General features: G+C 34.6%; 1 protein-coding gene across 1 annotated transcript in view; it reads right to left on the bottom strand.

The window, feature by feature from the left end:
- Nucleotides 1-26,073, bottom strand: part of CDH20 (cadherin 20) — a 279,772-nt gene that overhangs the window by 86,940 nt on the left and 166,759 nt on the right. Inside the window, exon 2 of the mRNA XM_031946158.1 lies at nucleotides 1,126-1,256. The gene's annotated coding sequence lies outside the window, so the exon portion shown is untranslated. The remainder of the gene's footprint in view (nucleotides 1-1,125; nucleotides 1,257-26,073) is intronic.

Below are 26,073 nucleotides of genomic sequence, written 5' to 3'. Positions count from 1 at the left end.
ATTGATTGTCATTCTCTTAGGAATATTTAATGAGATCATAGGAGCACAGATTTAAATCCAGAAAGTTCTTTTGAGGCTATCTAGTCCAACTCCTTCATTTTGTAGATGGACTAATATTTGTTAGGTAGTAAAAGCTAATTTAAAAAAAAACTAGCAAAAAACCCTCCATCTCTCTTTCTTGCCCCTCCTCTGTCTCAAAGGTTTTCTACTACTGACCTGAAAGGGTCATGAACATCTGAGCAGGGTAAAATTAAACATCTCATCTATACTCTGGAAATTTTTTTAAGTTCTTCTCTTCAAAGTAGTAATACTAAGTGAAGGCTAAAATGAAAGAGTTGTTAATTGAATATATATCATGATAAATTCAGCTGATGCCAGTCCTAATAGCAAGTACTCCAATAACAAGATTGTCTAATAACATCAAATTAAGCTTCAAGAGAAAGATAAAAACTATTTCCACAAGTTGTCTCAAAACAAGATGTTCAGCCACAGATGCCATATTATATCAATCTGATTCTATTGTACATAATAAAACATGCCCTGTGATAAAATCCTGCAGGGAGATGTGTTCAATCAGAGGCCTTTGATATTATTTGAGTGAGAGGTACTTTGAATTTAAAAGAAGCAAGGAGAAAACTCTTGCGCTCCTGCAATCAATCTTAATCCACTGTGGAAGCCAGTAGGGCTCTATACAAGCCCCCATCTACATTGACTTCCAAATATAAGTGGGGACCTTGGCAGGGGAAACTTGTGGATTGTCTTTTCAAAATCCCATGAACAGAAATTATTTTGCTTAATAACTGTGTTCCAAATCAACTTTTCAATTACCAAGTTTATCACAAATCAAGTTTAGATAAAGATTTTCCCTTTAAGGGATACTGGTGATTACAATTAACAGCAACCTAATAATAATTTAAAATAACTTTCTCAGATCCCCCAGGAGCCAAATGACATTCATTTTCTCTGAGCAGAAAATTACAATCTCTTTTGTTACGTTAACTTACCTAAAACATCCCATAAAGAAGTGACTTGTGGAAAATCATATGAGTTACATTAACTTACCTAAAACATCCCATAAAGAAGTGACTTGTGGAAAATCATATGAAAATTTTGTTTAAAACTTACCTTTTCTTTTCTTCCAGAGATAATGCTACTTTGCTTTTCTCTGAACTTTATTTCAAGAATTCAGTTCATACTGATAGTTGCTGCTGTATTTCAGAAACCATTTATCTTGGAGCACTCCTGACTCTGCAATCCTTTAAAAAAAGAAAGAAAGAAAAGAAAATCGGCTCTTAGGGAGAAAAAAAAAGGCTCACAAGTGTGCATTTCAGACTTGTGACTTTGAGGGGAATGGACGGTATCACGACTCAATTGGGACTGCTGAAGGCAATGACTTTTCTTGCCCTCTGCCTGTCAGTGCCCAGTCTAAAAGAGTCCACTGGCCCAGGGAGAAGGTATACATAACTAGCTACCAAGAAGATGCTGATACAACAAAAAGCTTCTTGGGAAGGCAAGGAAAACAACAGGACACAATTATGTTGAGATGATTAGGCACAAATGATGCATGGGTGGGGGGTGGAGGAGGATGGAAACAGACTATAGAGAGGGGATAGCAGATGCCTTCTGTCTCCCTCCCTTTCCCTATTCAAGAGAAGAGGGAGAAAATAAAGGATATTGCCTCTTGAGTATTTGAGATCCTGCAGATATCTTAGCAAAATCAGATTGCAGGGAACCTCATGTGGTCTTGTGCAACAGACAGTTCATACTCAGAATATTTAGTGAGAGTTAAACTTCCTTGGACATGCTAGCATTATGGATAACTGAAAATATCTCACGGCAAAAACTTAGTTTCTGCATGATATTCCAGAAACTGAAGACAAGGGGAAAACTAACAGATTGCCCGTCCTTTTCATTTACTACTGCTCGTGCTTCTAGTAAGTAAATGTAGTATCTCAACTGAGCTGCCCTTTCAAATTATTGTTAATTAAGTAATACTCCCTAAGAAATATGTCATTAACCACAGTCAGGACCTGGTTTGTTGAGTTTGCCTGAGGCACTTAATACTGCAACAAATAGACTCCTAATTGCTATAAGAGATGATTTCACTGGGGACTGTGGTTCACTTTCCCCAGAAGCTTGATAGTATATTTTTTATTTTTTTAAACTTCTACTCTTAGTTTATCTATCAGGAGCAATACAGGACTAAAGGAATCATTCTCCAATGATTCACCCACTTCATTCACCATTGTCATTAATAGGGAAAATGTAGTTATTAGTACTTTTATTTTGAAAAATCCCAGTTTTTATTATGACTAAAGAAAGACTACTAATAGCTGATTTTAAAATTAACTATTCCCACCCAGCCCCTCTTATTTCAATTTATTGCTTTTCCTTGGGAATCATAAATTTTTATTGCAAGAAATTGTTCCTGGCATGTCATAGACCTGATTTTGACATTGCTCTTCTCCTTGTCAGCTGTCTTCACTCTAGAAGGGATTTTTCCAATTGCTAGAACAATTAACATTATTGTGTAGTTTAAAAGGGGGAAGATGAGAATATTCAGGCTCAGGCAGGCACGTACCATGGCATAGACTTTACAATGACCTTATCTATAAACATTTTATCCTTCTGTTCATAACAAAGAGTAAAGAAAAGTATTAAGGAAAAGCAACCTTTTTCACTATGTTATAAAAGCCTTCACATGTCAATTTTAAAAGAAATGCTATTTCAGCTTTTTCTCAAATAACTTCTTTTTTCATAATAATGTAATATATTTCTTTCACCTTTTGGCTAGCACTTTGGTTTTTTTAATAAAGTTACACACTTGTTTCAGGAGAATTATACTTCTGAATGCACCTCAATGGCATTTCATCCTAACCATTTCATTTGGGTTGAATTAATGTAAAACACTGCTTGGCTGAAGGAGATAGGAAGGGAGATGAGGGCTAGAAGAAGAGGAAGGCTATACCTCAACCACAGAATTACAACTTCCTTCCATTTCACATTGCAGACTTATCTCACGGTAACCTTTATCCATAATAAGGGCATAATTTGGCTGGGTTGTAGTAAAACTCTTGAGATAATGTATATAGAATGGCTTTGAAAACTGTAAACCTTTTTCATACTGGAAAGTATTCTTATTATTGTCATAATGGCAATCTCCCACACAGTAAGAAGTAGGAATCCTTTGCCTTCTCCTCTCCTCCCCACATTCACATTTGTTTTTATTCCTTCCATCTCTGTAGTCACTTGATAGTCTCTTGTCCTGTTCTTACCCCCTCCCCACAGGTTCTTCTCTCTCTCTTTTTCCCATTAAGATGTGAATGGGCGAGTACTTCAACCAATATGTCTATATATGCCTGAATAAACTTGGTGAAAGGCAGGGACTCCTTTTGTTTGGCCCCTAGAGAACTGCATGTCGTTCTGCACCAGTGAGCACTACCCTCCCTCCCTCACAGTAGGAGCTTTCCAATAATTGCCAGAACAAATTGAGCTTGGACTTATCAGTGCCTCTGCTTTTTCAGCAAGAAAACAGAGGGAAGTAGGGGACAAGCCTATTTTTGACCAATGACAATAAAGCGTAGAAATAGATTGGATACAGCCAATAGGGGAATCGTGTTGTAGACAGCAGTCATGGGATATGTTGTTTTCGTGGATGATATAGCTTGGCTTTGCATGTCACTGTAATCACCATAACTAACAACATCATGTTCTTTATACACAAGTCTTTCCACCATGTCCTCTGCAAGCTACGTGTCTACAAGAGTGGGCAAGAAAATTTAAAAACTTAAAAAAAATTCAAATTATCTAACTTGGATTAAGGAAGCCAGCAGAGCAAGAGCAAGTAGTTATGATTAGTGTTTTGCCTCAGCCTAGTAGTCTTTAGATACAAAGGAACAACAGCACTTTTTTTATTAGTTAGTAACAGGAAAAAAAATTGAGTTTCCACTGTAAAGCTGGCTAGAATAAAAGCTTATTTGAAAAATGCATTTTAAATATTTTTATGGGCAAATTCTTAGAAAAATTTCTATTAATGCCCAACACTGCATCTCTATCTAGATATCAACATAGGTACATAGCTGCTTATGGCTATAGATACATAGATATCTAGATAGACATAGATAAGAGATGTGGTATAGAGAACTATGTAGATTCACAAATAATAAATATTTGTACCCATACGTATGTTTTTACATGTACAAGCAGATGGTTAGAAAGAGAACTAGCTAGACTTAACTATCTAGATATCAGATATCTAAATCTTGATATATACATGAACTCATTTTGAAAAATAGTTGAACTGTCTCTATGGAATTTTTTAGACTTTTCCTTAGGGTTTTTGGAGACCTCTGTTTTGTAATAAGTAATCTCTTTCCTTGACTCTTTCTATCCTGGTAAAGCAGGCATTAGCTATTTCTCAAGGACTTCATTTATAGAGGGCAGAATGGCTTACTCCACTTTGGATCTGCTCCTTTGTCTAGTTTCAAATCTACAGAACTAAATGCTAGGTAAGTGTTCTATATCCCCCACTGCCCATTTTCCTTCTGCCTCTGTTGCTGTTGTTTATCTTTTACTTTTGTTGAAGAGGATCAGTAATATTATGGGGTAATATCTTGATTTTAGCATGAATTGGATTTAACTGCGGCAGAGTTGCGCTAAGTCATTAACTTTATTCTTTCTTTCAGAATCATCAGAGTCCAATGGCAAGACAAAAGTCAGGATGACTGGTGATATAGTAGGGGGATGTTGTGGATGACCTTGGGGTCTTACTTGTCAGACCAAAGTCTAAATTCTCTCCAATTTCTGTTTCAGCTGCTTCATGTCCACTGGAAAAATTGTTACCCCCCATCCCTTTACTGTGTTGTTTCTGCCCCTTCCTCACACATGAGATTATAAGCAGGGGTTCTCTTTTTATTAATTGCATCTTTAGCACTTAGCATAGTGCCTAGTAATTAGTAGGTGCTTAATAAATATTGATTGGACTGGAATTGAAGCCAATTCTTAGTTTGCCAAAAGTTTTGCTTCAGATATCTCTTACCTCTGATCAGAGATTGTACTAGGTCTGAGACCTTTTTCCTCTGCTTACCCCATTCATCTCCCTCTGGGACCCTGAATGTAGCCTGTGTATACCTATATCACAGGCAAGTAGAGCAAAGCTCCATGATGAACTTGACAATAAGCTTAACAGATCCCAAATACATAAATGGAAAGACCACCTGTTTATGTAACAACTCAGTCTAAAGTTTTAAATAATGTTATTTATATAAACATTTTCAATGAATGATTTTTTTAACTCTCTTTCAACAGAGGTTAAGCTTTGCTCAGCTGGTTCTAAAGTGACTGAAGACAGACAAGATGTGGAAGTGGAGCCAACTGAATGGCTTTCCATCTGCCCTCTCTTTGCTTGGAAATAACCAAGCCGGGCCAACAGCTTTAGCTTTGTTCGGCATTTCCCTCCCCCTTTTCTGATCTGAAGGAGAAGCTGACATGAAACAAACACAGCATTTCCTTTTCAAAATTGGATTTTGAAATTGGCTTCAGTTTTCCAGGAGCACAGCCCAGTCACATTTCTTCTCCCAGCTTTGTGATTGTCATAAACAGTTTGTATATAAAGCACAAAACCTAGAGCCAATTGCCTAGTTAAACTTTTTTGGGGGGAAGTGGAATTGGAGGAGTGTGCAAGGAATGAATGGAAATATTTTCTCATGGGCAGAGATTATAACAGTGACAAGAGGGTACAGTAAATGAGGAAATAAATTACAGTCAAAGGAAGGTTTTGTTATTCTCTTAGTTATCTTTTTAGGAAAAATAAAAGTCTAGAATGGCATAAGAGAGTTGTGCCTTCTTGGACAATTTTATTATCATCTTCCATAACCTATATTGAACATTAAGTGGTAAAATGGTGTCATGGGATGTAGTCCATGCAACAGAATAGAAGCGATGAATTACTGAAAGATAAACCCACTGAGTAGGATGTATGGCATGACAACAGCATAACTTACTGACCAATTACTCTCTGTTGAATTGAATAGGAAAGAATTTAGGCAAAGCAGACAGAAGAAACTAAAAAAATAATCCAACTATTTTTCTTTCTCTCTCTGATTGTGAATCTTCTTAATGGGAAGAATAGGAAAATTTTAGTCTCCCTAATTTTTTTTTCAAATTCACTCTTTTAAATCTATATATCAAGTTGGTAACTTGATTCTTAAGGTTCAAAGTTAGTGCAGTAGAAAGAAAACTGTGTCAGGAGTCAGGAGATCTGAGTTTGAATCCCAATTATTGAATGCTAATCCCTAATACATTTTAGATTTCCTGATTTGCTTAAGTTTTGTCTTTATAGACTCACAGCACTTGGTACTCACTGGATGTTTAAATTAATGGTTGTTGAATAAATGAAGAAAGAAAAGAAGGAAGGGCAAATCATTTCATCTCCCGAGGTCTTATTCTCTTTATGTATAAAATGAGGAGCTTGGATTAGATGTTTTTATCTAACCTTTCAACTCTCAAATTATGGGAGACTCTGCCTCTCTTCAAGTCTTGAAATTGACTCTTTTCATTCTTTGGAGACCATAGCAATAGTTCTATGCAGTTACATGAAGTAGGGATTTAATCTTCTGGCTCCTCATCTTGTCATTTCTGCAATCCATACATATAATAAGAGGAATGATGTGCTACTTCATATCGATGTCATTCAATGTGGGGTGGAATTATGGCTGCTAGGTGAAATGTGGGCCAGGAAAACTTCCTGATGGTAGTTGCCAGAGCAGAAGGACATACCACATGATTTGCTTTAAGGCTTTCCTTAGAATTAAAATTTCTGGCAATAGAGAGAACCCGTTGGCCTTTTTATGCAGTCAGTCCGATTTTCACCTTCTGGTTTCTGAAAAATATATAGGAAAACAAAATAAAATGAACTTGCTCCTGCTGGTTTAATGGATGGGGAGGGGAGTGGGAAGAGTGAAAGGAAGGAGAAGGGAGATGATTTTCCTTTTCTGACTTTCATTCCTTTAGTGAAAAGTGGCAAAGAGGGGTCTTCCCAAAGGCTTTTGAATTCAAAACAGTAGCAACTGATGGCTAATAGGTAATTGGAAACCTGGTAGTGCTGTGCTTTAAAAGTCCATTTAGTTTATGCAAAAAAGTTTTCTGTTTTGTTTTATTTTTAAAGCCAGTTTACTGATCATGTGTAGAAAGTGTCAGCTTCCCAAATAGTAGCAATATATAGACTGAGATCATAAAATTCTCACCAATATGGGCATGAGATGAGGCACATTTGTCAGTGAAAAGATTGCCAAAGGACTAGAGAAAAGAAGGATGATAGAATAGTTGGCAATCCGTGCAAGCTAGCTTCTGTGTTGCCTTTAAGGGAGTTTGGAGTGGTAGAAAGTAGTGGTATGTGAAACCCAGTACAAATAATAATGCCATCTCCAGGACAATGAGTGAAGTAAACCATTTTGTGGATGGTCTACAATCCTATGCTTCTGGTAGCCTTCCATGTTTTCTGATTTTGTTTTGTTTATTGCTCTCCTGGTTTGCTATTTGTCACTTTGACCTGGGCTATACATGGCTTTTTTTTTTTTTTTTTTTTAGCGCTGATGACTTCACTCTATGGTTATCATTTACAAATAATATTTCAAATTATTCTGCTATTGAGACCTTGGTTAAATTTCAGATATCTAGTACTTTTACCTCTGTCCCTATCTCCTTATGAGACTGATGGGTATCAACCAAGTGGTGTTCTGGCAAAAATTAACAACCATACTTCTAGGGGGAAAACGTATACATGACACACTTTTAATTTTAATCTACTTTATTAACATTTTAGCCATTGCTTTCTTAAGTCTAGAAAGCAACAACATTATAAGGAAAACTTATTTGTAGCATTTATCAGTTTCCAAGGTAGACATACTTATACTGAAAATTTAATGATAAGTTCTTGTGAGTCTATTCAAGCTCGCTCTGACCCCTGCCTAATACATGTGTATCATTTGGAAGAATTAACCATTAAGTACCCACAATATTATTAGATATTAAAAACTTGTATTTTCTCTTCTTGTTTTAAATCATAGGTATTTCTGGGTATAATTTCTCTTCTTCCATCCAACCAGCTTTTCATGGAACAAAGAAAACAAAAGACTATAGAAAAATCAATTGATATGCTAATCAGCTCTAATACTATAAGCATCTATTCATAAGATCACAGCTCTATATGATGTTAGATATTAGAATGATTAGATATTAGAAATAATTCAGTTCAACTCCTTCATTTTATAGAATGGGACATTCTATACTCATAGTCTTCTATCTTCTCAGGTAAATAAGGGAGTTTTACTTTCTATCTAGGTTCAAGACTGGCCATCACAATTATGGAGCATTTAATTTTGCTTTAATGTTTTTCCCTTTTATATCACTGAGATAATTATTCACATTGCATTGCTGGTTCTATTTACTTTACTCTGCATCAGTTCACACAAATTTTACTATGTTTTCTAATTATTCATATATGTTATTTTTACTGTACAAAAAATTTCTTTGTATCAACATATCAAAATTTCACCAGAATGATCTATTTTGTAGTTTCCTCTATCTCTGGCCTACTATGTATTTTGTAATATCCCCTTCTCACAGATACAAAAAGATACTTCTTTTGTTCCTATTTTCCTCAATTAAAAATTATCTTTTATATTTAGTCAATTTGCTTGTAACGTTTTTGCATGATTCTGTTTTAAACTATTTTTTCCCCAAAACCATTTTCCAATTTCCCCATGAGGATTTATTGGGCAAGAAACTCGTCCCTCACATAATTTATATCATTAGCTTTATTGAACACTTCTGAGATTAGTTAGATCTTATCCTTGCTTCCTTAGTATACTCCACTCATAGATACTTTAATTTTTTGTAACCCAAATAGTTTTAAGTGGAAGTACTACTCTCTCATATAAGTTACAGCATGCAAATGCTATTCTACTTTTATACCTATTGTTTTCCATTGTTTCTCTCTGATTGTAGTATCTTTATTAGTTCAGATGATTTTTAAAATATTATTAGTCTTGGCCTATAAAGGAAGCCCTAGTTAGTTAGATTGATATGACATTGAATGTATAAATTAAATTAGGTGCCATTTTTATTATTTTGACATGGTCCAATCATGGGCAATGATTTTTGCCCTATATCTTCCTTCATTTCTGTAAAGAATATATTGTAATTGCCAAAATCTAAGTTGTAACTGTGTTAGTAGATCAACTTTCAGATATTTTATGCATTTTGTAGGTATTTTTCAAAGAAATTTCTCTATTATTTCCTCCTTTTTTGATCATGCTACAGAAATTTAGATTTTTTTGCAAATTTATTGTTAGGCTATATTTAATTTAGGTTATTAATTGTCTCAATTCATTTCTTCACTAATTCTTTAGAGTTTTCTAAGCAAATATATGTTGTCTGCATATAGGAATAATTTCATCTTTTTTTTGTTAGTGGTTATACTTCTACTTCCTTTCTCTTGTCTTTTAAGTATTACTATCATTTCAAGGACTATGCAGATGATAATGTGAAAAAGCACACATAGTAGAGTTTTTCTAATGTTTTTTCATTCACTTCCTATTAATTAACTGCATCAATGGTAGCATCTTGGGCATCTTGTCAGGATTGAAGATCACAAAGAAAGAGCAGTAATATTTGGCTTCATAAGCAAATCATAGGCAACACCTTGTTGTTTAGGCATTTCAGCTGTGTCTGATCCTTTGTGACCCCAATTGGAGTTTTCTTAACAAAAAAATACTGGAATATTTTTCAGTTCCTTTTCCAGCTCATTTTACAGATAAAAAATTGAGGCAATAAAGGATTAAGTGACTTGCTCAGGATCACATAGAGTTATTAAGTGTCTGAGACTAAGATTTGAACTCAGCAAATGAATTTTCCTGGTTTACAGACCCAGCACTCAATCTGCTATACCCCACTCTAGCTTTCCTTCTTTAAACAATGTATTTTTCCTTAAATAGGAAGCATGTTCTTGACTAAAATATCAAACTCATTTAAATATGTTGGGATCAAATTATAATAATCTTTTCTGCTCAAATTGTATTATAAGCCACAATTAACGCACAGAGTCTCACTAACAATCCTTTTTATTAACCTTCTTTAGACTCATAAGTAGATTGATATGTAGGATTCTCACCTAGTAAGAAAGTAGAAAGTAATTTCACTTCTTTCAAGGGATGTTATTTGAAAGTATTACAAGAAAATGTTCTGTTTAGAAAAGGGAAAGAAATTGGAAGATTGGCAGAGTTGGTATTATTTAGTGCTAATCTTTACTTTTTGATCTTAGATTTCTACTTTTCAGTTTGTTTTTACTCTCCTCCTTCCAAAATCTAAGGAATCTTCTAAAAAGTGACTTATTACTATTTACTCAACAGACATCTGTCTAGAAAATAAGAATTTATTTTTTAAATAACTACACCCAAGGTACTTAAAACTGTCTTATCCAATAAGAAATCTATGAAGAGCAATATCCAGAATTTGAATGAATTAAAGATGTATAATATGTCAGGATTCATTTTAAAATACACTCTTTGTGAACATGATCATCTCCTCATCAAAGGAAGAGAGAATATGTAGAAAAAACTGAGAAACTTTGATTCCATGAACAGATGAAATTATAAGAATGTATTTTTTAAATAATCAAATCCTTTACTCCATAGAGATAAACATAATGGACAGCTTACTGAGTTTGATGACTTTATGGATTTTAACACTAATCCATAATAATCCACATGTATTATATATTATAACCAGATTTTAAAAGCAGAGTTCAGATGGTTTGACTAAAATATAAAACTTATTTTCAAATCTAGGTTGGCTTTATTCTTCTCACATTCATTAATTCAATATATTTTCATTAAACATTTACTATGTCTAATTGCACTGCATTGAGAAGATAGGAAAATAAGGAATAGCCCCCTTTGACAAAAAGTTTCTTATTTCTTAGAGTATGATTAGATATATACAACAATAACCACTTTACAATTTTGTTATTGTTCAGTAATTTAGTTATATCTGCTTCTTTGTGACCCTATGGACCATAGCATGCTAGGCTTTCTAATGCTCAACCATCTCCTGAAATCTGTCCAAACTCATGTTCGTTTCTATGATACTATATCCATTTAATCCTCTGCCATCCCCTTTTCCTTTTGTTTTCAATCTTTCCTAACATCAAGGTCTTTTCCAATGAATTCCAATGACTGGTATGAAATTCAGTATAACATAAATGCATAGAAACATACAAGTAACGTGCTGTGGGTTCTTAGAAGAAAGAACCTTAACTGACTGAAGGAATCAAAGCAGGCTTTATGTAGGAGGTGACATTGGCACTGGGCCTTGAAGAATGGGTTGGGTTTCTTATGTTTAATCTATCATATTAAGTAGTCTGGCTGACATCACTTGTTTTACACTCAACTTCTGATTAATAGGTGTGGGTTTTTTTTTCAGCTTCTTTCAGGAGTAGGAAAGCCAGCCTTCTCTTCTAAGGCTCTTAGTTAGGGCTTATGATTCTGTAATCATTTTGACAGGAAACCATCAGCTTCACATAGCTTGCTATACTCTGACTGGTATACACAGGCTGCCAGGGTTGAACAACATGGTGAATCAATGCTGCCAGAAAACAGATGGAAGGGGAGATTCCTGGAGAATTGCCTAACTACTTCCTATTGTATACATGAGTATTTTACATGGAGGCAAAAAGAGGAGGAGGAAGTGGTGTCAGCTGTTCAGATAACATATTGGGGGGTGTAGTTGAATAGAAATATAGGGAAAATGGGCAGTAAAAAATCAGTTACTTGTTATATGAACATTTTGGATGTCCTCATCCTGTTTATGGTCTATTAGCAAGAATATGTCTCCCTAGAAAGATTCATTTAAAGGGGATTTCCAGGCCTGTGATAGTCTATTTCCAAGCTACTCTTATAGCCTTATTTTATGATACTTCCTTTTATTCATTCTACATTGTAGCCAAAAAGGATTCGTCCTCTTTCATAACCTTACTGCCTAATTCTGTCTGCTATCATTTCCATGTGTTGCCCTCATTCTTGAAATGTTCTCTCTAGTATTTGCCTTCTTTTCCAAGTCCCTGCCTTCACAGGGTACAACATCTTCTACATCCCATAAGAAAGTGATTTTTCCTTCTTTGAATCTCTTTCACTTCTGTTTTATACACAATACTTTTCTAATTCATAGTATATTTACTTATCTAGAAGTCTCATCTATCTACTAGATTGAGTTCTTTTTGTAGGGCAAGAACCACATTATTATTCATTTTTTTATTCTTAAGCACCTATCATGGTCTACACATGGCAGATACATTGTTTGTCCTTCATTTTCCAGGATAATGACATCATTGGTGATGTCTTGACTTGTATGTGAATTGGATTTAAGTGAGCAGATTTGTGCAAAGTCACCAATTTCATTCTCTTGTTAAGTTATCAAAGTTCAGTGGTAGAAGTGGTAGGACAAAAACAAGACCACTGGCGATGGCCTTGGATGTTGTGGATCACCTTCCCAGGTGTAGTGGATCACTTTAGCATTTTTGATATCCCACTTAGCACTTCACAGTATCTGCTTCAGTTGCCTTCATGACTGTTGGAACAAATTTGCTCATTCTGTCTGGCAAAGTCTTCACATGGTTGGGCTAAAAATTCCTTTCACTGATGAGTTTTTAGATGCGTTGGTTATCCTCAACTGACTTAATTCAAGTGCTGTAATGTTTTACTGTGATTTGGCTGTCGTGCATGCTACAGTTTCTTGGAGACACAGGTGAGAGGTGAAAATGAACACCAAAAACAGATGAGCAGCCTTGAAAAAAACTTGGCAAGACATTGCACCAGAGGTGCCAGTCTCCCTTGGACATCCCAGATATTGAACCAATGAATATATTAAAAAAAAACAAAACAAAACAAAACTTGTGAATAGATGACCAATAGATGAGAATATAGGAACAGAATAAGACAAACCTTAAAACAAAATTTATCTGATGTGCAATGTTGTGCATAATTTTATATACTACATGCATAAATCATAAGTAGCTCATATATATTACTAGAAATAGTGATAATTTTTCACAGTTTAAATTGAATGTCTATGGCTAGCTGAAGCAGAGGAGGGAAAAACAGGGTAAAATAAGCTTTCCTAATATTACAACAGAAAATGTACAAGACTTTGGGGTCTTGGGTTGAATTTGCTTTATGCTAATATTAAAACACACTTTTTCAGCATTGTGAATTGTTTCTTTTCATTGAACATTAAAGAAGCCTCAGAGATGTGTGGATCTCCAGAGTTGAGGCAGAGTAGAAGCATAGTTAATGTGATTCTGTGACCTTATGGCACTCCTTTGATCTTCAGTGTCTTCTTCTATGGGATGAAGAGTTTGGATCAGGTGATTTTTTTTCTCACTCTAAAACATGGGTCCTTAATGTTTTTGTGTGAATGTGTGATGGATCTTTGGTAATCTGGTGAAGCCCATTTTTTTAATGTATAAAAAGAAATTGGTAAGATTACAAAATAGGCCAATTATATTAAAATATGGCTATTACACTATTATTTAAAGTTCAGGGGGTATAGCCAAGATGGAGGAGAGGACACATGCTTCATTCTGAGCTCCCTTCTACCGTCACTACTGATTACCAAATTCAGCCTCTGAAATAGTGCTTGATGGTAGAATCCATGAATATTGGAAGTACAACAAATTACCAGCAGAAGATAATCTGGAAGATCACCAAAAATGGTCTGTCCTGATTGGTTGGGAGGAGACCAGTGCAGGCAGGGAGGCAGAACACGGAGGCCTGCATATGCTGAGTGGACTGGGGGTGGGGTACAGTCTCTGTGGGTGGAGAATTTGCAGGGAAGACTCTACCACAGGTTGGTTGCTCTGCTTTGATTGCAAATCAGTAGATCAGCAGAGAAGTTACATAAACCCCAAAGGTAGAGTGTGTCCCAAAATGCCAGAGTTTAACAGGGCCTGACTACACCTACCCAGCACTGGGAGTGACTCAGCATGACCACAGTGTAGCTGTGCAGCCGCTGTTCCATAGGGTGGGACTCTTCCCAGGGCAGGCACACTTTCCCAGCATGGCTGCTCTTTGTAGCCTGTTCACAGGACAGCTACTGTCCATCTGTCCCTGTTCTGTAGAGGAAGCTGAGAATCAACTTGTCCTGAAGGCAGGCTCCAAGGACTTTAAAAAATATGAGTAAAAAAGCAAAGTGGGTTCTAAATATAGATAGCTTCTATACTGAAAGAGAACAGATTTCCAAAGCTGAGGAGACTAATAGCAGACAGTCTCCAGACAAAACCCCAAAAGGGGATATAACCTGGTCCCTATCACACAAAACTTTCCTAGAAGGAATTATCAAGATCTTAAAAGAGAGCTAAAAGAAAAATGGGGAAAGGAAAGAGAAGCTCTGCAAGAGATAGGGAAAAGGCATATAACTCATTAAAAGAAAGATTTGATAAAGTGGAAAAAGAAGCCAACTTCCTGAAATGTGAAATGGAAAAGATAAAGAACTCATAAGAAAGTAGGATTTGTGAATTGGAAATAGAAAATAATTCATTAAAAAATTTGTAAAACGAAAAAAAATTCCATAGAACAAAACAACTCATTTAAAAAGTCAATTGGACATATACAAAAAGAAGTAAAATATAGTAAATGAAGAAAATAACTCATTTTGATTTTTAATAACCAAAAGTGAACAAATTGAAAAGAATGATTCATTGAGACATTAAGAATCAGTCAAACAAAATCAAAAAAATGAAAAAAATAGAAAAATGTTAATGGAAAAACAACAACCCTGGAAAAGAGGTCTAGAAGAGGTACTATAAGGATTATCGGGCTTCCTGAAAACCATGATGAAAAAAAGAGCCTAGACACTATTTTTCAGGAAATCATCAAAGAGAACTGCCCAGGTGTAATAGAATCAGAAGGTAAAATAGGCATTTAAAGAATTCATTAAACACCTTCTGAAAGAGACCCCAAAATAAAATATCCAAGGAATATTGTGGCTAAATTTCAGAACTATCAGACTAAGGAAAAAATGTTACAAGTAGCCAGAATAAAACAATTCAAACACCAAGGAGCTATAATAAGGATCACTCAGAATCTAGCAGTTTCCACATCAAAGGATCAAAGAGCCTGGAATCAGATATTCTGAAAGGCAAAGTAACTTGGAATGCAGTCAAGAATAAACTACCCAGCTAAGCTGAGCATTTTCTTCCAGGGAAGAAGATGGACATTCAGTGAAACAGATGAATTCCATTTATTCCTATTGAAAAAATGAGAGCTAAACAAAAATTTTGACCTCCAAATACAGGACTCAAGAGAAGCATAAAAAGAAGTCTTGAGAACTGTATTTCTGTTATGGGCATACATAAAGAGAGCATGTATAATTTAATTTTACTATTATAATATTAAAAAAGGGAATTAGAAGTGGAAAGGGGATTGAATCAGAAAAAAGGAAAAGTGGAGATAAAAAGAGGGAATTTACATCAAATAAAGAGGCAAAGGAAACCTATCATATCTGAGGAAATTAAGGGGGAAGAACATTATGTGAATCTTACTTTTGTCACATTTGGCTCAAAGAGAAAACATTAGACATAATTGGTTTACAGAGAAACTTCTCTCACCTCATTAAAAAATGGGAGAGGAAAAGGGAAAAGGAAAAGAATAGGCTAAACAGAAGGGAATGCAGAAATAATAAGGGAAAGGTATAAGAACGTGGGAGGGGCTCAAAAGGGGTGGGAGGGATTCTAAAGAGGGAGAGCTGCATGAGGCAAATGGTGCCAATAAGTTTAATACTGGGGAAGGGGAGAAGGGGGAAAAGAAAGCGAAAAGTATAATAAGATGGCAGGAAATAGAGAATTAGTTGTTTTAACCATAAATGTGAATGGGATGAATTCTCCCATAAAGCAGAGGGGTATAGCAGACTGGATCAAAATCCAGAATCCTACAATATGTTTTTTACAGGAAATACATTCAAAGCAGGGTGATATAGACAGAGCCTGGAGCAGAATCTATTATGCTTCATATGAATTTTAAAAAAAATGGGGGTAGCCATCCTTATTCAGATCAAGCAAAAGAAAAAATTGATCTAATTAAAAGAGATAAGGAATGAAACTATATCTTGCTAAAGGGCAGCATAGATAATGAAGCAATATCAATACTAAGCATATATGCACCAAGTGGTATAGCATCTAAATTCTTAAAGGAGAAATTAAAAGAGCTGCAAGAAGAAATAGACAGTAAAACTATAATAGTGAGAGATCTCAACTTTGCACTTTCAGAATTAGATAAATCGAAATCACAAAACAAATAAGAAAGAAGTAAATAAAATATTAGAACAGTTAGGTATGATAGATCTTTGGAGAAAACTGAATGGAGACAGAAATGAGTATACTTTCTTCTCAGCAGTTCATGAAACCTATACAAAAGCTGACCACATATTAGGACATAAAGACCTCAAAATTAAATGCAGAAAAGGAGAAATAATAAATGCATTCTTTTCATATCATGATGCAATAAAAACTACATTCAACAAAAACCTAGGGGTAAATAGAACAAAAAATAATTGGAAAATAAATAATCTCATCCTAAAGAATGAATAGGTGAACAGCAAATCATAGAAACAACTAATAATTTCACCCAAGAGAATGAGAACAATGAGACTACATTTGTGGGATACAGTCAAAGTGGTAATAAGTGAAAATTTTATATCCTTAGAGGCTCACTTGAATAAAATAGAGAAAGAGAAGATCAATGAATTGGACTTGCAATTTAAAAAGGTAGAAAAAGAGCAAATTAACCCCCCCAAAAAATTAACCCCCCAATCAAATATTAAACTTGAAATTCTAAAATTAAAAGGAGAAATTGATAAAATTGAAAGTAAGTAAGCTATTGAATTAATAAATAAAACTAAGTTGGTTTTATGAAAAAAAACAACAGAATAGATAGACCTTTAGTAAATTTGATTAGAAAAAGGAAAGAGGAAAATCAAATTTTTAGTTTTAAAAATGAAAAGGGAGAACTTTCCAACAATGAAGAGGAAATTAGAGCAATAATTAGGAGTTACTTTGCCCAACTTATGCCAATAAAGTTGATAATCTAAGTGAAATAGATGACTACCTTCAAAAATATAGGTTGCCCAGATTAATAGAGTAGGAAGTAAATTGCTTAAACAGTCCCATTTTAGAAAAATCCCCGGGACCAGATGGATTTACATGTGAATTCTACCGAACATTTGAAGAAGAATTAACTCCAATGTTATATAAACTATTTGAAAAAATAGGGCCTGAAGGACTCCTACCAAATTCCTTTTATGACACAGACATGATACTGATACCTAAACCAGGTAGGTTGAAAAGAGAGAAAGAAAATTATAGACCAATCTCCCTAATGAATATCGATGCAAAAATTGTAAATAAAATATTAGCAAAAAGATCACAGAAAATCATCCCCAGGATAATACACCATGACCAAGTAGGATTTATACCAGGAATGCAGAGCTGGTTCAATATTAGGAAAACTATTAGCATAATTGACTATATCACTAACCAAATTAATAAAAAAACATATGATCATCTCAATCTATGCAGAAAAAGCATTCGATAAAATCCAGCATCCATTCCTATTAAAAACATTTGAGAATATAGGAATAAATGGACTTTTCCTTAAAATAGTCAGTAGCATCTATTTAAAACCGTCAATGAGCACCATATGTAATGGGTATAAACTGGAACCATTCCCAGTAAGATCAGGAGTGAAACAAGGTTGCCCACTATCATCATTGCTATTCAATATTGTATTAGAAATGCTAGCTGTGGCAATAAGAGTTGAGAAAGATTACTTAGAGTAGGTAATGAGAAAACCAAATTATCACTCTTTGCAGATGATATGATGGTATACTTAGAGAACCTCAGAGATTCTACTAAAAACCTAATAGAAATAATCCACAACATTAGCAAAGTTGCAGGGTACAAACTAAATCCATGTAAATCATCAGCATTCTTATATATCACTAACAAAATCCAACAGCTAGAGATACAAAGAGAAATTTTATTTAATATAACTGCCAATAGTATAAAATATTTGGGAATGTATCTCCCAAGGGAAAGTCAGGAACTATATGAGCAAAACTACAAAATACTTTCCACACAAATAAAGTCAGATCTAATCAATTAGAAAAATATTAAGTGCTCCTGGATAGGTTGAGTGAATATGATAAAGATGACAATACTATCTAAACTAATCTATTTATTCAGTGCTATACCAATCAGACTCCTAAAAGACTATTTTAATGACCTAGAAAAAATAACAACAAAATTCATCCGGAAGAATAAAAGGTCAAGATTTTCAAGGGAACTAATGAAAAAAAAAATCAAATAAAGGTGGCCTAGCTATCCCAGATCAAAAACTATATTATAAAGCAGCAGTCACCAAAACCATTTGGTGTTGGCTAAGAAATGGACTAGTTGATCAGTGAGAATAGGTTAGGTTCACAGGACAAAATAGTCAATAACTATAATAATCTAGTGTTTGACAAACCCAAAGACCTCAGCTTTTGGGATAAGAATTCACTGTTTGATAAAAAAAAGTTGGGAAAATTGGAAATTAGTATGGCAGAAACTAGGCATTGACTTACACTTAACACTGTACACCAAGATAAGGTCAAAATGGGTTCATGATCTAGGCATAAAAAATGATATTATATATAAATTAGAACATACGATAGTTTACTTCTCAGACCTGTAGAGGAGGAAGGAATTTGTGACTAAGGAGGAACTAGAGATCATTATTGATCACAAAATAGAAAATTTTGATTATATCAAGTTACAAATTTTTTGTACAAACAAAACAGACAAGATTAGAAGGGAAGCAATAAACTGGGGAAAACATTTTTACAGTCAAAGGTTCTGATAAAGGCCTCATTTCCAAAATATATAGAGAATTAACTCTAATTTATAAGAAATCAAGCCATTCTCCAATTGACAAATGGTCAAATGACAATTTTCAAATGAAGAAATGGAAACTATTTCTAGCCATATGAAAACATGCTCCAAGTCATTATTGATCAGAGAAATTCAAATTAAGACAACTCTGAGCTATCACTACACACCTCTCAGATTGACTAGGATGACAGAAAAAGATAATGACAAATGTTGGAGGGTATGTGGGAAAACTGGGACACTATTATTGGTGGATACATTGTTGGTGGAATTGTGAATGCATCCAATCATTCTGAAGAGAGATTTGGAATTATGCTCAAAACGTTATCAAACTGTGCATACTCTTTGATTCAGCCGTGTTGCTATTGGGTTTATATCCCAAAGAGATCTTAAAGAAGGGAAAGGGACCTGTATGTGCAAAAATGTTTTTGGCAGCACTTTTTCTAATGGCTAGGAACTGGAAATTGAATGGATGACCATCAATTGAAGAAAGGGTGAATAAGTTGTGGTATATGAATGTTATGGAATATTATTGTTCTGTAAGAAATGACCAGCAGGACAATTTTAGAAAGTCCTGGAGAAACTTACATGAACTGATGCTGAGTGAAATGAGCAGGACCAGGAGATCATTATACACTTCAACAACAGTACTATATGATGATCAGTTCTGATGGACCTGGCTCTCTTCAACAATGAGATGAATCAAATCAATTCCAGTTGTTCAATAATGAAGAGAATTAGCTACGCCCAGCGAAAGAACTATAGGAAATGATCGTGGAGCACAACATAACATTTCTACTCCTTCTGTTTTTGTACACTTGCATTTTTGTTTTCCTTCTCAGGTTATTTTTACCACATTTCTAATTCCGATTCTTCTTGTGCAGCAATATAACTGTATGGATATGTATACATATATTGTGTTTAACATATACTTAACATATTTAACATGTATTGGTTTACCTGCCATCTAGGGGAGAGTGTGGGGGGAAGGAGGGGAAAAGTTGGAACAGAAAGTTTTGTAAGGGTCAATGCTGAAAAATTAGCCATGCATATATCTTATAAATAAAGCTATAATAAAAGTAAATAAATTTTTAAAAGTTCAGAATAAGAACATCTCTAGTCTAGAGCTATGATAAAAATCTGGGAAAAGAGGGCATTTCTCTGTGGTGGGAGGGAAATATCTAATAGGGGAAGTATCCTGTGAGGGAAAGCTGGAAGTAATAAACTCTTCTTCTTCTTAGGGGAGCTCTTATAAACCCAAAACAAGTCAAATAGCTAGTCTACATTGGGAGACTTGAAGAAGTTAAAAGCCAGGAGAAGGGCACTGTGTACCTAGAAGTACCTTCAGCATTGTGCTGAAGATGAGGAAGTTAAGTGAAAAAGGGACCAAAAAAGACAGGCAAGAGGTATGAATAAAGGAAGCTGGGGAAACAAAATGCTAAGAATGATTGGGGTAAATAGAAAATATGCTATTTTATTAGGAAGATAGGAAGAGGGTTTAGCATAAATTAAATTAGTTAATCCCAGGAGACTAATACTATGGGAGCAAAAGGAGCTCACTGACTTTGTTATGATGAAATAGTTATGACCTCTACGGACTATAATGACTGATGCCAGGCAGGCCTCCAAGATACAGACCCATTTGCTACTTAGATGCATCCATTGAACTTCTCATAACTTTGATTATTGGCTAAGTAGGATAAAATTTCTATGAGCTCATTATTGGCAGGCTTTAGCCATGCTTGTCTCTCTTTAACTTTCCCCAGTCTTTTGGCATATTAGCTAGTTATTGCTTTATCTTTAAGTTTTTTGTCAGGGCAATTAAGAAGGACCTGTAATTTTGTCAGACTGATAGCATTATTCTGTCCACAATAGTATCTAAAAAGAAGTTACATCCAGTCACTCAGGAAAACACCCAAACAGGCTTCATGCCTCATTTATTAGATTTAATGGCCATTTTTATGTGGTTTGAGAGTCTCGTCTAGGAACTACAAGAAAACTTAGAGGTCATCCAATCCAACCTATTCATTTTATAGATTAGGAAACTAAGATTCATGGAGGTAAAAAAAAAATCATGTTTTTGAAGTCAAACAATTAGTATTAGAGGCAGAATTTGAACTCAGGTTCTCTGATTCAAAAGTCACTGCTCTGTTATTTTGTGTTGCTTGCCCAAATAAAATGAGATATGTGTATGTATGCATCCATATATAATGCTTTGATTTAAAGAATTCTGTTTACTCTCTTGAAATTAAGTAATGGAATTGAAGAAGAAACACTTACTCTTTTGACCTCTTAAAAAAAGTATTCAAAATTACTTATTTGCTTCTTTATTGAGAATGGAGTTTTATTGTTTTCAAAACCAAAAAGGACCCATAATATTATCTCACATGTAAATAGATATTTAAAATTGAAACAAAACACTGTGAGGAAGACAGTGTTATTATTTCCTAGTAACAGATGAGGAAACTGTAGCTCAGAGGGAGTAGGATGACTTGTAGGTAGTATCAGTGTTGGAACTCAAACTCACATCTTTTGCCTATAGGACCAATACTCTTTGTGTAATACCACATGTTGTATTTATTTGTTGAGGTAGAATTATAAGAATGTTATTTACACCTTTGAGAAAACAAAATAAAAAACTAAAGACAACCTAAATATTTAAATAACTGTAGAAAGGCTGAAAAATAGGCATATATCATTGCAGTAGAAAGCTACAATGCAATCAAGAATAATATATGAGAACTACTGTTTTTGGAAATCAGTAAAGATTTACGGGAAATAATGTGAAATACATCTCTTTAATTTTTAAATATATTTGTTATTAACTCAAATTTCAATCCTTTCTGGTTAGTTTACTAGTGATGGAAAATTTGTTTTTGGTCTGCCAAATTAGAAATGTCTCAATGGATTCTAAATTTAGATATTTCTCTGCCATGAATTTCCTTCTCCACAAGAAAGGAAATCAGATCCAATAACATAGTGCATGGGAAATTGTCACATTAAAATAGTTCCCACAATAGATGTCAGCAGTCACAGGAAAGAGCTAACAAGTATAGCTCTCTCCCATGTCACTTTCCTTCCTAGTTTCTTTTTCTGGATGCCTAAGTTGAATTTAAATTAGTGACAGCATTTTATTGTCAATTAATACTACTGAAGCATTTTCTCTGAAGAGAGGAAGGATTAGAAGTGGAAGATAGGTGGGAGAAAGATGTTAATTAAAGAAAACTTCCTCTTTTTGTGTGTCATAGGATCTAGAGTATTAAGGGACCTTAGAAATCATTTTGTATAGATCCCCCATTTTATAGATAATTATGTTGAGATTGAGAGGTGAAATAACATTAAGTTTGTACATATAGAATTTGAATTGCTTCTCACTATCCCACATTTCTTAAAGAGAAACTCCAACATAAACATATCAACTTTATGGAAGTGTTGTTTTCCATATATTTCAATGGCACTGCTAGTAGTAATTGTTTTGCTCATAGAGTACCAAGGCTTCTGACTCCAAATCTAGGATTCTTTCTTCCGTATCATTTTACACTGCAGCTTTTATAGTTTCGATTTGAGAGAATCATATCAGCTTTTCTGCAGATGGCTTCTCTATGTTGTATCTCCGAATTCAAGGCTGAGTTCATTTCTGATAGTTTTTGCTAAACCTCTATTGGGGTACAACTATGACATGGCAGTATGGTCAGCCTTCTTCTCCCTTTCCTCACAAATGCCCCCATTCATTTTTGAAGTCCTTCAAAACCTAGTCCCCTTCCTACCTTTCCTGTCTTCCTATTCCTTACTTCCTGCTACATAAGTTTTCTGCTATCCATTGCCCTTGCTGTTCCTCACATTTCCCTTTTTTTCTATCTCATAGTAGGCTCTTAAATGCTTATTGACTTATGATCTTAGGGGCTTGTAATAGTTCATACACACAGGCTATATACTCTCTGATTTGAAACAAGTAATTCATCAGGTTCCTGGCAAAGAACATATTCTCATTTTCAGAAAGAAAGAGCAGATAGCAAGAGGAACAGTTTATTTGGATCCATGACTAACTGAGGGCAGGGCAATGTATTGGATGACAAAAATCATTGATTCAGAACCAGAAAATTCAAATCCAAAGAATAGCCCTCCTATGCACTAACTGTGATATTGGACAAAGTCAGTTACCTCCCTTGTGACTTTTTCCTTTTCTGAAAAACGGAGTTTTGACATGAGGGCCTACAATGGTTACAAGCAAGAAGATCTGAGTTCAAAACTAGTCTCTGACACTTATAATTTTGTGTACTTGAATAAAAAAAAGATAACCTTTCTGAACCTCAGTCAAAGACTGAGCTGTGATTAATAGTCCTCTGTCAGTTTAGATTTGGATGAGTGGAAGGAGAGTCCATGCGACAGAAATTGTTAAGATGGGAATAAGAATGCTAATAATAATACTTTTATTGCTCATCTCAGTGTTGTTGAGGGGGAAATGCTTGATAAACTACAAAACACGACCCAAAACAGTGCTACTTTTAACGATCTGCTCAGAACCTTAGAAACCACCACAGATTGTTGAAGTCCACTCATGTTTACTTAGCACTGTAAGTAATACCAAGTAAGTAAATAATACCAAGAATCACATCACATCTAGGCATTTTAAACTTCAGTGTTTAAAATGCTTTAAATACAAAGATTATGATACTATTACCACAACCATTATATCCATAGCTACACTTAAAACTAATGGATATAATTTGGCATTTAGGAGTTTTTGTGGTATAATTAGCAAAAAGTATTGAAATAAATTTCATAAAACACTGGAAATCATAAAGCTCTTCAGAAATGGATTCCTGCCTCCTAGGTAAATATAAGGGAATTCAGACTGCAGTCATTGTAGAAGATAATAAAGGCAATCAAGGAAAACCAGCTCTACCTTGCCTTGGAGGAGTTTTAAAGCAACTATGTTATCCAATTAACATAAAATAAACTTGAATTCTAAAGATTTATTCTGTCATCACTTTCTTTGTCACAGGTAATCACAAATTCTAGGCTAGTTTACCTTCCTTAACTCATATGGAATTGAAGGACCAAATTCTGCTGTTCTTTGGCGTTTGTAAGCAATTTGCTTTCAAGTTAAATTATTGGATTATAGACCCAACAGGCTTTGTGAGATCCTGCAGGAAATCACAGGTAATCTTTGATAAGAGAAACTCAGTGTGCATCCTAGCCCTAGGGATGCTCTCTGTTGATTTATATGGAATTGGAGAAATGTGTGTATATTGTCTTTCTCTGCCATCTCCTATGAGTGTCACCAAACCCAGCTGCATGGCTCCAAAAGGAGGGAATGACTGGACTATACAGCTGGCATCCCATCTGATTAAACATTTTTCAAGCTGCCTCTATCACAGAAGCTTCCTTCTGTTATTTTTGATACTATCTTGCAGGGTGAGGACCCTTGTCTTTAATCAAGGTCATTGACCCTGTGAAAGATAGACAACAACAAATTAAAGCAATTTAATTTTATGCTGGAGAGAGAAATGTTCAGTGGGACCACTGATGATATCTTAAAATTGAGAAGGAAAGTCTGACTCTCTATTTAGCAAATAAAACAAAAGATAGAAACTAATTATCAGTTCTATATTATGTTCAGATGAGGGAGAAAAAAGGGATATAGAAAGAGAGAGGGAAAAATAAGAAAGAAAAGAAACAGGTGGAAGGAAAGAAAAAGAAGTACAAATGGGAAGAAATAGGAATAAAATGTGTGGAGGTTACAGCCAAAGATAGAAATGATATAACTCTGGGGAAGATGATACTGTTGCACTTATTGCAATAAAGAAATAATAAGTACAATAAATAACAATACAACATTACAAACACATTTATTTGGCAGCTATTATTTGCAAAGGGATAGCTGTATAGTGCAATGAAAAGAGCCTGGGGTCTGGAATTAGGAACACGAATTCAAATTAGGCCTTAGTCACTACTTTCTCAGTGATACTAAGCAAGTCATTTAACTTTATTTGTCTTACTTCCTCATCTGTAAAATGAGCTCATGAAGGAAATGTTGAATCACTTCAATATCTTTGTCAAAAAAAAAACCAAATGGGTTCATAAAAAATTGGACATGATTGAATAACAACAGTAAATGTTTGCAAAGCCTTGTGCTGGAAACTGGGATAGATAAAATATTTAATTAGGACAGGATTCTGACTTTCTGGGCCTTCAAGGAGTTTGGATAACAAAACTTTTGTCATTTACAAATTAACCTGAAGAAGGTTCAAAAGATTCTAAAAGGAATTTGAAAGTTCATTTCTTCTACTCTTCTGATGTCAAGAATATGAAGTATTTCACTGAAGCCATGTATAAGATGATTTCGCAAAATCAAAGCTCTCTCACTCCTCTATTGTTCTTTCCATTATACCATGATAACTCTCAAATTTATCTATTTTTCCATTCATCATTCATTCAATAAAAATTTAATGCTTGCTACAAACAAATTTGGATGGAACATAGAGAGAGCTGGTTCTGAAGTCAAGAAGGTCTGGAGTCTGGTCTCACTTCTGGCCCTGGGTAAATTATATAATTTCTTAGTGCTAGTGTTCTTGGAAACTTTCTAATATTTTTAAGATCTAGAGAAGTTGTAGAAGAAAAGAAACATACCCATTGGTAAAATGAACTTCCTCTTTGTTCTTATGAAATTATTAGTTCTTTTCTTTTCCTATTCATGGATGGTGCATTATGCTAGATACCTTAAGGGAGCAAATCAGTGAAAAAGGGACCTGACATGACTCCTACAAACTTTTGGCTAACTGCCACCTCTGGGGTAGGCTTATCTAGCTGAAGCAAGCTATGTTTTCCCTTTTCTTTGGATCTCTGGAATTTTAGTATAATGTTTTGCTTATAATAGGTGCTTAAGTAATGTTTTTTTGTTCTCCATGAATTGGAACTTATAGTTCTTTTGAGGACTGGAATGACTTATACACGTTATATAATAATAAAAAAAATGTAGTATAATAGAGGCAAAAAAAGAGGTACCAAATGATTTAGAAAAAATTAAAGACAGCAACTTCTGGGAGAGGTGGCACCTGTGTAACCTTTGAAGGAAAAAAAAATTCTGAAAATGT

Source organism: Sarcophilus harrisii, chromosome 1, assembly GCF_902635505.1.
Source record: "Sarcophilus harrisii chromosome 1, mSarHar1.11, whole genome shotgun sequence".
Lineage (NCBI taxonomy): Eukaryota > Metazoa > Chordata > Mammalia > Dasyuromorphia > Dasyuridae > Sarcophilus > Sarcophilus harrisii.
Note: the sequence above shows the minus strand (reverse complement) of the source record. Positions and strands in the feature narration are given on the sequence as shown.